The sequence below is a fragment of the Adiantum capillus-veneris genome, chromosome 26, assembly GCF_014529385.1.
Source record: "Adiantum capillus-veneris isolate H3 chromosome 26, ASM1452938v2, whole genome shotgun sequence".
Classification (NCBI taxonomy): Eukaryota; Viridiplantae; Streptophyta; class Polypodiopsida; order Polypodiales; family Pteridaceae; genus Adiantum; species Adiantum capillus-veneris.
In genome coordinates, this window is record NC_140956.1 from 31,616,805 (window position 1) to 31,631,187 (window position 14,383).

Consider the following 14,383-nt stretch of genomic DNA (forward strand, 5'->3'; position numbering starts at 1 on the left):
GAGGTGTTCCTGCTCTTCCACACACCCAGAACTTGCTTCACAACTAACAAGGCATCACCTTTTATGCTCAACCTTCTAATCCCATGCTTCAAAAAAATGTGTAAGCCGGCTTCCAATGTAGTATATTCAGCTTCATTGTTACTATGTGCATCCAATTTGAACCCTATCTTACATACTAGCTTCCCCTCTGGATCGTAGAGTGCTATACCCCCTGAAGTTGCATCATGGCTCTTTCTGTATGAGCCATCAAAGAACAAAACATGTGCATTGCTGATCTGTGGCACTTCTTCAACTACCTTTCTCACCACCTCTTCCTTACCAATAAGGGGATTCTCCTTGTAGGTCAACAAATCAGCTAGGATAGCCCTTGTACTGTCTTCCACTAGGAAAGAGAACTCAAACTCTTGCAGCTCCATTACCCACTTCTTGACCACATTTGACATGTTAGTGACATTAATTAACTGTGGCAAAAAGGCATAACTCGTCAAAAAAACAAAAGGTCGTGGTAGCAAGTAATGACGAAATCGGCGACAAGCAAATATTACACTGGCCATCACTAGCTCTACTTCCGAGAATTTTCTCTCTGCTACCAGCTTCACTCGGCTTGCACAATACACTGGCCTCATATAATGGCTGCCCTTCCCCTTTTGCAATAGCATGGCTCCAATGGCATCATCCCCTACTGAGGGATTTACATAAAAAACTTTCTCCCAATCAGGAGCCTGCATGGCTGACAACCCCCCTAACACCTCTTTGACCTCTTGAAACACTTCTTCACACTTGTCATCCCATTGCAATGGATCATGCTTTGCCACTTGTTGTAATGGATAAAGAAGCTACGAAGACAATGGAATAAACCGTGCCATGTACTTCACTTTGTGTATAAAGGTCACCAATTGCTTTGTACTCGTAGGTGATGGAAGAAGAATAATAGACTTGACCTTGTCTGGATCAGCCTCAATGCCATTTTCTGACACCATGTGGCCCAATAACTTCACCCTTGGCTGTGCTAGATGACATTTCTTTGGATTTAGTTGCCCTCCACATTCATCATATCGAGCCACTACCATTTGCAGCTTCTCATGGTGCTCAACCCTACTACTGTATACACAGAAGTCATCCATAAAAGCTTTATAGAATTGCCAATGAATGGTTCCAATACCCAATTTGATCTCTCTTGATAGAAAGATGGTCCATTTGTCAACCCAAATGGCAATACTGTGTAGCAATAGCAGCCCCATGGCGTAATGAAAGTTGTCTTTGTTCGGTCTTTAAGAGCAATCTTCAATTGAAAATAGCCTGAAAAACCATCACACACACTATACCTCTCATAACCTGCCACCACTGAATCCAAGATCTGATCAATGAATGGAAGAGGATATGGGTTCTTCTTAGTGGCTGCATTTAAGGTTTTAAAATCTACACAAATCCTCCACTTCCCATCCTTCTTTGGACTGACTACTACTGGACTTACCCATTCTGTGGTCTCCACTAAGACTATGAACCCTGCCTACAATAACTTGTCCACCTCTTCTCGCAAGGCTTCCATCTGCTCTTGACCCATCCGTCTTAGCCTTTGCCGCACTGGCTTAGCACCTTCTTTCAGCTCTATATGCATCTCTTCGCCCTTGAACCCTCTGATCTCTTCATATGAAGTAATGAACAAATCAGAAAAACTAGCTAGCATGTGCAAATATATCTCCTTCTCCATAGCTAAGAGGTCTCCACTGATCATTTGTGTCATCAATTCCTGCTTCTTTGACAACTCAACCTTGGTTTGCATTAGCCCTTCACTTTCATCTTCAACTTCATTCGCAAATGCAACTAAACCAGACTCCTGTATTTCTTTATCCATAAAAATAAATGCAACATCAGCATCCTCATCAGTGCTGGTAGTACTATCACTGTCTTCATCAAACACTGTGGAATAGTCTTCATCACTAGACTCATCCTCATGTTCATAAAGTTCCTCCAATCGTTTCCTTGTGCTCGTCGCCAATCTTGAACAGCTCCCACTGCACGTAACCATGGTCTGCCCAGTATAATAGGATATGCTCCCAACCCCGCTGGCATCACATGAAAATCAACCACCGCCTTTGCATCATACGCCTCCACTTCTAAGCTCTTTACAACACCCAAACATTTTACTTTTTGATGGTTTGCCAATCTGATCCGGAAGCCTGACACCCCAGTCACTGTAAGGCCCATCTTCTCAACGCATGAGTGTGTTATGACACATTTTTGGGCTCCACCATCCACATAGCCTTGTCCCAGATTTTTCCTTTTATGCCACACATCTACTATTGGACAAATGTCTGGTAGCTCATCCATCGCCAAAACCTTCACTGAACCTCTCTCTGGCTCTTTCTCCATTGGGTTGACCATCCTCTTCCACTGTCACTTTAGTTTAGGCACCATCTCTATAAGATGCCCAAAAGTAATATCTGCCTTCCTGCTTGTCAGATCCTCCTTCAAGTCATAGCTTAATTGCCCATCCCCTAGTGGAAAATCTGACACATGAAACTTGCGACGAGCCCTTCTTTTTCTCTTGGCCTTGACATCCTCGCCTTCATGGCTCTTTCCTTTCTTCTTACTAGGACCTGGGGCACTTCTTCCTTCCTTGTCCTCTGTGGTCCTCTTTCCAATAGGCATCACTAATGTATCCTCTAGATTTGATGCCTTCTCCAAGGTAACCACACTTAACACTTTTGTCTTTCCCTTTTCCTCCTGGGTTAATCCACTGGTTCCTTCCTCTCCCTTAATTTCGATGCCATAATCATTTGACCTAGTTAACACCTGTCTTGGCAATGGATACATGTCTCCCCCCATCCTTGGTGGCTTATCACATTGCGGGCTGATGTGGCCCAACTCTCCACAATTATAACATGTGGGCGTTTGCCTCCAGAACCTACCATTAATTTGTCCAACACCATTCCTGGGTCTTTCTTCACCTCCTGGCTGATTTGCAAACCTCCCTCGACCTCGATTATTTCCCACTTGACCTAGCATGTTTAGGCTGAGATTCTTCATTAAATCTACTACTTGCCTCATGTCTTGCCTTAGCACATCATCTTGCACTGCTGTAGTGACCACTGCTAGCATAACCTGAGGAGTAACAGAAACCACTGGTTCATGATAAACCGGACCTTGCAAAGAATCCATAGGCTGAAATTCAGACCTCATGAGCAAAGACTCCACCCCTAACTGGCTCATTTTCCTCAGCTTCCACTCTTTGTTCCTTGCTACCTCTAGTGCATCTTCATCCTAGGCTTCTTTAGCTCAACTCTCCAACGTATATTCTCCCAAAGACTAGCCAAGGACCTGTCCTTCTTCATCATGTCAGGTGGGGGTACTTGTGGGCTAAAGCCTTGCACATCCGCTCCCATGCCAATGAAAACTTACGTATGTACACATCTATTGGCTCACCTTCGTTTTGCACCAACGCCTGTACTTCTTGCCACACTTTGTCAAGATCTTCTATCTTCACAAACTCCACTTCCAACCCATGCCGTAGATTGTCCCAACTCAATCTTACAGGTGGATCAGCCACACGCAACTCCTCTTCAAATGCTTTGGACCAGACTTGTGCATCACTCTTCAAACAGATTTGGAGAAGACGTAACATCTGCGCAGGGTCATGAATCTGGTTGCTAATGCAGACAACCTCCATCTTTTCCAAAAAGTCTTCCATATCTTCATCACTTCTTCCATGAAACTCCGGATAAGAGAAAGCCATGGCTACCCAAGTTACGATGCTTTGAGAACCCCTTCGAACACACGTGCAAGAACCCAAAACTTTTGACTGACTCAATTCCCAGAAACTTCAATGGAGCTCAACTTTAGATAAGGACAAACACATGCACATCAAATGAGTTTTCATAGTTAATCATCAGAATTACAACAGGCAAAGGACATTCCAGGATCTCTCTTAATCTTCTTGGCCTGAACATAAAGACTATGCGTTGCTGGAAAAAAATCTTCCTGGATACATGAACATTTATCTGGATTCTCTGAGTTAAATGAAAAGGAGTGAATTGAGGGCCATTTTGATCATCCATTAAAGTAAACCATGAAGCTCCCAAGAAGGCACACCTGGCTTTTCCTTTGATTTTGCCAGAATTTTAGCAGCATAACAGTATAAATGGCTTAAAAGACCAAAAGACTAGTCATCATAACTTGGAAAAATTTTGACAGAGTTTTCCTAGAAGTAGAGCAATAAGAAGCCAAAATATAGACTGTATATGTATGCATAAACTGCCAACAATAGAACCCGAGCATCAAATAGGAATCACTAATACATAGCCTATGGCGAGGTCACGAAAAGGGTGCTCCAGCTATTTGTATCACCGAAAGGATCTCCACATTTGAGAATCCCCCAGCTCAATAAAACCTCACGCTATCGACCCTCACACGAAGGCTAATGCAAATCGCGTATAGTCAAGTCTCAGAAATGCCTATCTTCTAGACCAAGTCTCAGAAATGGCTAGGACTGCCAAATAAAACCAAATATGGCTCCACAAAGGCGTACAATGGCAGTTTCCACAAGTAAATTACAATCCAACAGACAATGCGCTCAAACAGGCGCCAAGTGATGCATACCCACAACAACTGCAAGTGACACCACTGCTAGTATATCACTGTACTCCAGCTACCTGTACCTGTGTGAATCACCTGTACCTGTACATGTCCCTGTAACCTGTAGTCTACAACCTGTAATCCCGAATCTCCAAGCTTGAAGCTCGAAGCAGAAGGTACTCGAAGAAGATCCTCCGTGGGGCCGCCAAAAGAATGTGAGCGGGATGGAAATACACACAATGCCTCTATAATGACCCAACACACACTCTTGGAATGATACATACACACACTATGGGGCACCACTCGGCTTACACAATCCACCTGGCCGAGACAGGGAACACACCGATGGAGTGAGAGGAGAGAGACTATCCACTTGCCCACTCCACACAGAGACGCGCACACACACACACACCCCCAAAAAAATCAGCTCAAAAGAGAAGAATTTCTGATGTTTAGATACAATTGAGCTTGGGACAACACCAATGGGGCAAAAAGCTCACACAATATGGGTAAAGTATGCCAGATACAATCACAAATAGGAGCAGAAGCTTCGCTCATAGAAGAAACTTACACAGCCAAAACAAAAAAAAAAGAGTGAGGAATTTGGCAAAATGGACAGCGCCATCGCATCCGGAACGGCCCAAAACCCCAGTCTACAATGTCAAAGTGCTCAAATCCGACCTCGGATGAGCAGTTTACGGCCAAAACAGGCTCCAAAAACCCCAAAAACACAGTTGCGGCTGTTCCTCCTCTCTTCTCCACGTTTTTTCTGGTCTTCTCTCTGGTTTTTCAGTTCCCACACTTAGCTTTATTAGTTGGGCACCTTTGGCTTTTTAGATGACCTCAAACGGACCCCGAACAGGCCAAAAACTGACCTCGCAGTGCATAGTTATCACCTTTTTGCATCATCCGCACACCTGGCACTCAGTTTTTTCCAATAATGTGTCTCGCAACCACGTGAAGTGGCCCCAAAAGATGGTCCTCATCATGACCTTTATGCATAATTATCACAAGAAAACATCCACGTTGTGTCCGTACTCATCCACGTGCAAATATTGACCCCGTTCGACCTCCTGACACCACTAGATACCATCTGACGCACCTGCTTACCTCATGTCGTCGGCCCGCGGATAGCTTCCTCGAGAAGTTTTACGCGCTACCAACTCCTCCTTATTGTAGAAAAAACACACTGGTACTGGTGATAGTGAAAATCGATGCACTATGTACATGCTGTCCTACCTGTACACATGTGGGCCCCACATAACCACCTGGCTCTGGAAAATGGGCAATCCTTTATTTGATGCACCATGCATGGGTATGTACATATGCGCAATCCCTTGCTCGAAAAAACTCCTGACAACATCTTCCTTTTTATACCATTCCTCTCCTCGTGATACATCCATGGATGGTATTCCATTAAAGCAATTTACATGAGCATGCTGTTCATTTACATAATCTCTGTAGAAATATCTACCCAAGTTCATTGCCATTGATTGTGCTTGGGAAAAGTCACTAATGCACATGGGATTCTCGTAGTCATCAAAGGTAATGGTGGCATTGTGAGGATTGTATTTGAGAATAGGCCCATAGACTCTATTGAACCAATCTTGGGATACATAATAGAATCTGTTTCCGCCATTTGACTTCTTTCATACTCTGATTATGACTTTTTCACAAAAGCTATATCTTTGGTTTAGCATGAGGGCTTTCTTACTAAGAATAAGCTCTTGATTTGGTATGTCAAAAAGAGAACATAGGTTAAGGTAAAGAACATATCCCTGTACTTTGACGTCGCCTTCTTGGATCTTTCCCTTGACCCAAAGCTATGGATCGGTAATAAACCTACCAGGCACTTGTGTTCGATGTTCAGGTTGGGCTTCAACATATAACTCCCATGCTGTGTAAGTATTTGGAACAAGGTAGTCTCTAGTCACTTTGAACCTCAAACCACTTCAATTCCCCAATGTAAAGTGAACCCAATCGCATAATTGAAAAGGACCCTTTGTGCAAAATCACTCAGGAGTTCATCTAGACAATTAAGAAGATCCATCTAAAAACAAGAAAAGAAGAGAGAAAACTTAGTACACATGTGAATCAAAATTGATTTTATGCTTCTTTTATTCATCAAAATTCAATTTTTATGATTTCATTACAATATTATGGATTTCTTGGAGCCAACTCTCTGAATATTCTTTTAACTCTCATGACAGGGTATTCTCTCAGACCTCCCATGCAACAACGTGGTCTGTAGTTATCTTCAAGTTTTTCTTTCCCTATGACAGGTGCAAGAGCCTCAAACTTCTTAGCAACTTTAGTAATCCGTAACATTTGGGAGGGCATTGCCAAGTAGTAGAACATGTCTTCTAGGCCTAACCATATTTTGAGTTGAAGTAGCCTGAGGTTGGCAAACCAGTCTCTTGGACTGTCGTCAATATAGATAAAGAATTGACAAAAGGGTTATAAAACTTGTTCATTAACAACACATAGCCTTGCTATATGCATAAACAACCATCCATTAATGTTGTTTAGTAGCACTTGTACCTTAACAAGTCATTTTTAGTATCTGCAATTTTGGTCACTAAAATTGTTCCTCGCATGGCGTGCTAAAACTAGTTTAGAAAATGGGTTTGACTAGCACCTAGGGACTTTATTGCGACACATAGTTGAGAAAAAAAGGCACCAGTGTCAGTCCCAAAGACTCATATTCTCCACATGTGAAATATATCTCAACTCAGGATGTCTATAAAAGAACATCTTGCAGTATAATATGTATTGGTGTGTGGGAGTAACTGTAAACACTAAATGACATGAATGAGAGGGACCCTCATGAATCTTGCTCCACACTCGCTACACCAAACTCCCTGAGTTCCTTAGAACATGTTGTATCCCATGTGACAACATGTGCCAAAACAAACCCTACAAGTGGGTTCATAATTACGTAATGCAGAACGGTATCTTGAACAATACGACCCAAAATTATTGGCTCTTACATGACCTTGTCATCTTGCTGAAGAGCAGAAATAGATGAAAGCATTCAAGCTTATTCATCGAACTTAAAACGTCAAGCACAACATATTCAAAAATGAAACAAAGCCAAATGAGATGCGTACCTAGAGGTTGAACATAGTGTTCACTTGTAGTCAAAGGCACCTGCCCAAATTTCCCGCCTGCAAAGGTCTGGGATCACTAATTGAAAATTAGTGAAATGTAAGTAGTATTGCACATGTAACCCTAGGGGTTTACTTTGCAATCCAAACCCCTTGGTTATAACCCTGGGTGTTGCCTTCGCAATCCAAACCCCTTGGTTACAATCATCATTGTCAAACCCCTTGGTTAGAGCTTGCATTAAAACTCTCAAAATAGTAGCTGACAATGACCAACAGAGCCTATCGTGTTTAGTAGTGATGAAAATCAACTTTCAAGGTTGAACTTGTCTACTACCCCTTGGCAAATTGCAAACCTCTTTCTTTGAAAGTATAATGGTGATGAGGTCAAATCATGACTTTCAACACCTATGGAGTGATTGTGTATTGGTTGAGATACCCTGAAAATACCACTCCTAGATACATAACATAACCAATGCTGCAACTAAGCAACAAATCTTTTGTAGTTGAAATCTTATTCACAACTAGGTTGTGATCGAATATTCTCCCTCTATGAACTGAGGAGAAAGATGTCAAATACCCCCGAAGAAAAATAGTCATACTAGACTTTATTAGGTGCTTACAAAAGAGACTACTTGAATAGAGGATCTCTTAATATATTCATGTCCTTCCATGAATCAATTGTTGGATAGCTAGGCCATGCCTACCTGCTACCCATTAAAAACCGTTAGTGGGATTGGCTGCACCTTGTGCATAGAGTCAATAATAGAAAGTGCTCACTGTTGTATACATATACAACAATCGGAAGCCCATCTACCAATGTCAAATCATCTTGGATAGAGTAACAGATGGTATTGTGGAAGTGTATACAATGATGTGGTGGCTATACTGCCATTGCATTTGCATGCCATGTATGCATATCAGAAAAATATGCATGCTATGCATGCATATCAAAAAAATAGATTGGTAAGCCCTTGGCTTCAATAACAGTCTCAACCTTGTGAGCTACTATGGTATTGCCTTGCACGATTACACTGACATGGATACATCACAATGCGTTTGCCAAACTCAATTGTGAGCTTATATCCTCTTAATGCCAAACAAGTGTGCCATTATCCTTGACCTAAAGGCAAGTGATAGTTCCTCGGTACTTAAGAGAAGCCTTGCTTCACGTGAAGTCTGACAAAGCACTTTGCATTGCACAATAGAAAAATCCTTTTGAAATGGAAGGTTTCATTATAGAAAAAACAAGAATACCTTGAAATCTACTTACCTTGTCGCCCCTCTGAGACGAGTAGCCACCGTTTGCAGTTGGCTTGTAGCCGTATATTCTGAGAATTTGAGAGCTATTGGATATACCCCACATGCCATCGTGGCTTGGGTCATACCCACCTCCAAGAGAAAATTAGAGAGACATTGTTCCAAGTTTCCAAAAGTCCGTATGCTACTAGCATATTCAAAACATTGGAAACTCATATGCAAGATGCTCTGAAGTGAAGCCTTGATTCACATAAGTTCATCGAATAGATGAGACAAAATGTATCTTGAGTGCTCATAGCTAACAGGTGTTCCTATTGACATATATAAGTCAAAGAAAAGAAGAATCAACCTTGTCAAATTTTCATAGAGAATCGGCCTTGCTAAATCGTACAGCTTATTGAGAATCATAAGATTACCCAATATTGATAGGATAGAATCTATAACTTAGATATCAAGTGTCACCTATTACCAAACACTGCTTGATCAAAGAAACATTTGCTTGACAATTTCCTATGAAGATTCCTACAAAGGTGAAAGTTCAAAAGTGAACCTTAAAGTTAACATACCTACGGATTGCCCTTGGCAATTGGAAGTCATAGCATCCTATAGTATGGTTGTGACTGAGCTATGGAATTTGCCTACCCTCTACAAGCTATATATGATTTGGCATGACCATGCACCCAATTCATATATAGATAGGGATTCTTGTTTATGGTATCCTTGTTGTACGGAACCTTGCTCCCTAGGTAAAACCTGATTGATGTACCCCTTTGAGAATCGACCTTGCTGAGTAGGATACCGTACTGAAAGCATAAAATCACCCACAGAAATTTCACAAACAAAGCATACTTGAGGTGTGCGATATTGGTTTCATGCACCTATTGCCAAAAACTCATGAAAAAACCAATTTGATTCAACTTGTTGATAATGGTTTGATCATGATTGTATTGAGTGTAGAGAGCTTGCCTAAGAGCCATGCCCTTTGCCTTATAAGGCACATGCCATGCATGAGTTACTTGTATTGCTAGGCAAACTTGCCTCGTTGGAGCAAAACCCCTTGTATGGTTTATCCTTGTTGGAGCCTTGCTCCTTATTCCAAATTGTGGTAACGACCATCTGAATTGGATGTAGTGAACTGAACATGTTATACTTGACCCCTAGGTAATCTCTCAAGGCACCATGGATGAGATTAACATAATTACATGCTCCAGCAACACAATAATATACATAAAGCTATAAAAACTAATAGAAGGTGAATCTGAAACCTTATAATTCAAATTTATGTTGGAATATTTGACAAAAGGCCTTGAATTCCATCATAATATGATGCCCTTACTGACAACACTTTGCATGGCTTTGTAAATGTGATGGATCTATTTGAATGTTATCGGATGCACCATGAAGCCTTTCCCATATGCCAAACAACCTTCAACATGTAATGAATCCCGTTAGAAATCCTTGAAACTACGACCTTGTCACTTAAAGATTTTAAAAGTGGAAGCTTTTGAAAATGCTGCTCGACTGTTGTGCGTCAAATTTTTGCAACTACAAAAAATTAGCAGCTTGTCAAATATGTGTCATAATCTTGCCAAGATGCGGCATCTTTCCGTGCTCCATTGAGTACTGCTTGTATTCGGTGTGTGGCCGCGAGTGGGCACGCACCCTTGATAACTTCAAGGTAAAAACAAAATTAACCTTAGGCAGCTAGGTGTGTACACTTGAACTTGAGTGATGGCGGCAGCACCTCGCAACTGCACAGGGGCTTGGCATTGAGTTGCTTTGTCATGCGACGCTCGTCGGGCTACAACCCTGTGATGTGAACTCCTTGGCTTGGCGTCACACACCTTTAAAGCCTACCACTTTTTGCTGCAATAAAAAACCTTCCCCCCTAGCCGCAAGCGGCTCTGCACATGGTTCTTACCCCGGCTTCGACCTCCCCACCTTGCAAGAGATGTTCTCCATGACTTCGTCTTCTCCACACGACTTGCATGAACATGCACAAGGTGCAATTGTGAGAAGATGAGGACCACATCTTTCCTTCCCAACAAAAACCTGAGGCTCTGATACGAATGTGAGACTCAGGGAACTACCGTGTCTTGATTCTCCACCCAACCTCCCTTTATAGGCCTTGCCCCTAGGATCCCATCTCCATTTGTAGCCCTTGACCTCCCTTGGGTTTGCCCTTGGATTTACACACTAGTTTTAGCACACATATTTATTATGTGTATCATGGAATCATATGGTGGCATCATGAACCATTGTGTGCCAACTAGGTATAGGTCAATTCCTTTGATATTTGGCCAGTTGTCCAAATCTCACACAAATACACCAGCTCATGTGCAGTAGAAGCTTCAGACTAACATATTTAGTCTTTCTAAGCAAGATCAAACAATTCTCAAGATCCATGCATAGTTATCACTTCATGTTGTCAATCATAACCCCTTGCCAGAAGCTTTGAACTAGTAAATATAGTCAAGAAATTTTCAAAACTTTTTATTGAACTTTTTGAGACTTGTTTCATCTTTGGAAATGTTTTTGTGATTTTTATGTGCACGCATAAATTTTTATAAATTTAAATCCATCAAATTACATACAAAATTGAATTTTCATGTAATTTTTGGGGAAATTGGTCCATTAGACTCTATAATTTAAGGTTATTAAACTATTTGGATGTTGATTGAACAAGCCCTCGAACTTGTGCTTTGCACGAGGAACTTTCCTACTAATTTTAATCTTTGAGCCACATGATGGCCCCGAAAGTCGCAAAGAAGAACAATGATGGAGCCGACCCAAGCCATGCTCCAATAGCCAAAGCAAACCAGCCACCACCACAACAAAACATTATTGTTAATTCTTAACTAGGTACTAGTTATTTTAAAGTTTATGCATAGTAGATAAGCATAACTTAGAGGAGCCTAGGAAACCATAAGAAAAACACTGGCTGTATAATTCAAAACACATGCTTTGTTCATAGAAACTTAAATAGGAATTACTATCTTCTGTTAAAGATACCGTTTGCATCCAGTTTGGGTGAAAGAGAATTGGATTGAATTTTTGGAATAGAGACTAAATCAACTGGATGGCAGCTTGATGCCGCGTTGGTGGGCGATATGGGCTGGTGTCCATGCCGCGTTGGTGCGCAATGCGGGTTAGTGTCCATGCCGCGTTGGTACGCGATGTGGGTTTGTGCCCATGCCGCATTGGTATGCCATGCCATGTTGATGCATGATGACGGGTTGCTGCCTGAAGAGGGTTGTTATCCTGAACTGATTACTTGATTATGGATAAGAAAACCTTTGTACAAAGGCTCTATTGGTGCAGAGTAATATTTTGTTGTTGCAGGTCAACCGTGGTCAACCATAAGTTGAATAAGTAGGCTGTTTTTAGTAAAATTGTATGATGAAATACTGTCTTGGTGATATTTGAAAATATGACTGCTAGAGCAAAAATTGTGTGGAAACTTAATTAAGGAATTACTTGTAAATGTTTCATAGCGTGGTAGTAGTTATGAAACAAAGATACGGGTGTGTGGGGTGGAAAGCGCGGATTTGTCTCTCGAACCAATCGTTGCATGGGTGGACCCGATAAGTCGGGTGCTTTCCATGAACGTGGACTTAAATGACAATAGATAATGAAGAACTAAGTCCTAACCTTAGGGGATCGACTGATGACTGGGCCTCACACTCGATGAGGAAAAAAGCATCACTCTATGAACCAAGGGTTCTAGTTATTTGCGATTCCAAAATGGATAAGCAACCCCTTTTAGGGTGACCTCTCTAAAGGATACGTAGAGTTAGGGTAGCTCACTTGATCGCTCCTCCACTTTGCATTGCAGAGTCGGAGCGGATGTGTTGAGCTGGAGGGGTTCATGGTTCAATACCCCCTATATAACATGCGTTCGGGGGGTATTAAAAAAACCCCTCTTTTTAACATGTTTGAATAAATAAAATGACCTCTTATTTGAGGAATTTTTAAAAAAAATGAGTATAAAACTTTCTTATTTTAATGTATCTCTATTAAATTGCCTAAAAGTTTTGCATATTAAAACCCCTTCTATTGAACTCATGTTATACACTAACATGATTACATAGTGCACCCCCCGAGGTGTTGAGCTCTCCCAGTCACCGATCTTAGATGGTCAGGGAAGTTATTGTAACTCTCTTTTTGTGTAGTCTTGGCTACACTAGATTCAACTCGCTCATCATCGAGAACTTTTGGAATATTTGAAGCTAGACCAAAAGTTTCTAGGTAAAATTCCAAAACTTAGGAGTATTTGCTAGGTCCTCCTCCATCCACTTTGCAACCAATGCAGGATAGTTCTTGACTAAGAATTTTCATATCACTTTACCTTTCACTTTCCTTTACTTGTGTCTTAGGACTGTGGGTAGCCTTGCTAGCCTCCCTTGTCCATTGGCAAGTAAGCTCCATCATCGGAACCTTGAGACACACTATCATCTCATCCCTTTTCTTTTCTAGATTCCTTTGATGAACTTGTATATGGTTCCTCTATTTTGTCGGATCCCTTGGATGTGATACCATCTGATTTGCTGTGATGAGTTGTCGTCCACACTACCCTTGATTCATTCTCTTCACTACATGATTCTTGATGTGTTGAGGTGGATATCAGTGCCTATTTGTAGGATAAGCCAATGATTTTCAACATGCATTCCAAATCCTTGTTGAGCAAATCCCATAAGTCTCTGAATAGAGTCACCCTACAAGTTTGGACAATACTCTCAAATCTCTTTTGGAAATCCATAGCAAAACCAATCAATCTCGTCTCTCAAAGTAATCTTCCAAAATGAAGGTAGTTGCAAGCCGCGGGATGGAGCTCCTATTTTATAAATCAAATTACAAAAGCCTCATTATCTTGTGTAATGATGCAGTTGACTAACAATGGGTATAAGATCGAGCTCTCTCACGGCCTCTTGGGCTCTCTTGACCAAAGCTAAGAAGCAACTCATTCTCTTCCTCGTGCATGAGTAGGAAAGGAGAGCTCTGATGACCAAAGCAAGAAGAAGTACTCAAAAGTAATCAAAGCAAGAAGAGGCTTTCAAAGCGGAGCTCGACGACCAAGTGTGGAAGGAGAAATATACGGCCAAGCAGGAGGATCTCGCTCTCTCTTGTGGATCATAAGCAAGAGGAAAGCACAAAGATCAACACAGAGGAGTTCTTCATCATAATCATTAGCTCAAGCTTGTTTATGATGTTAATAAATTTTGGAGTCGTTAACGGACCACATGATCATGTTAAAGGAGCTTAAACTCCTATTTGTCAGTTAGTCCAAGTGTTGGTGCTGCTAACAGCTCGCCTTGGCTATCGATTACATTGTACTCAGAGCTTGAATTGATTAATTAAAGATTACGGTGATTGCCAAAGTTGTATGAATTTGTTTTTCTTGTTCTCTCTCACAGCCAGAGTCCTGGTGCCTTCTCGGCTCATGT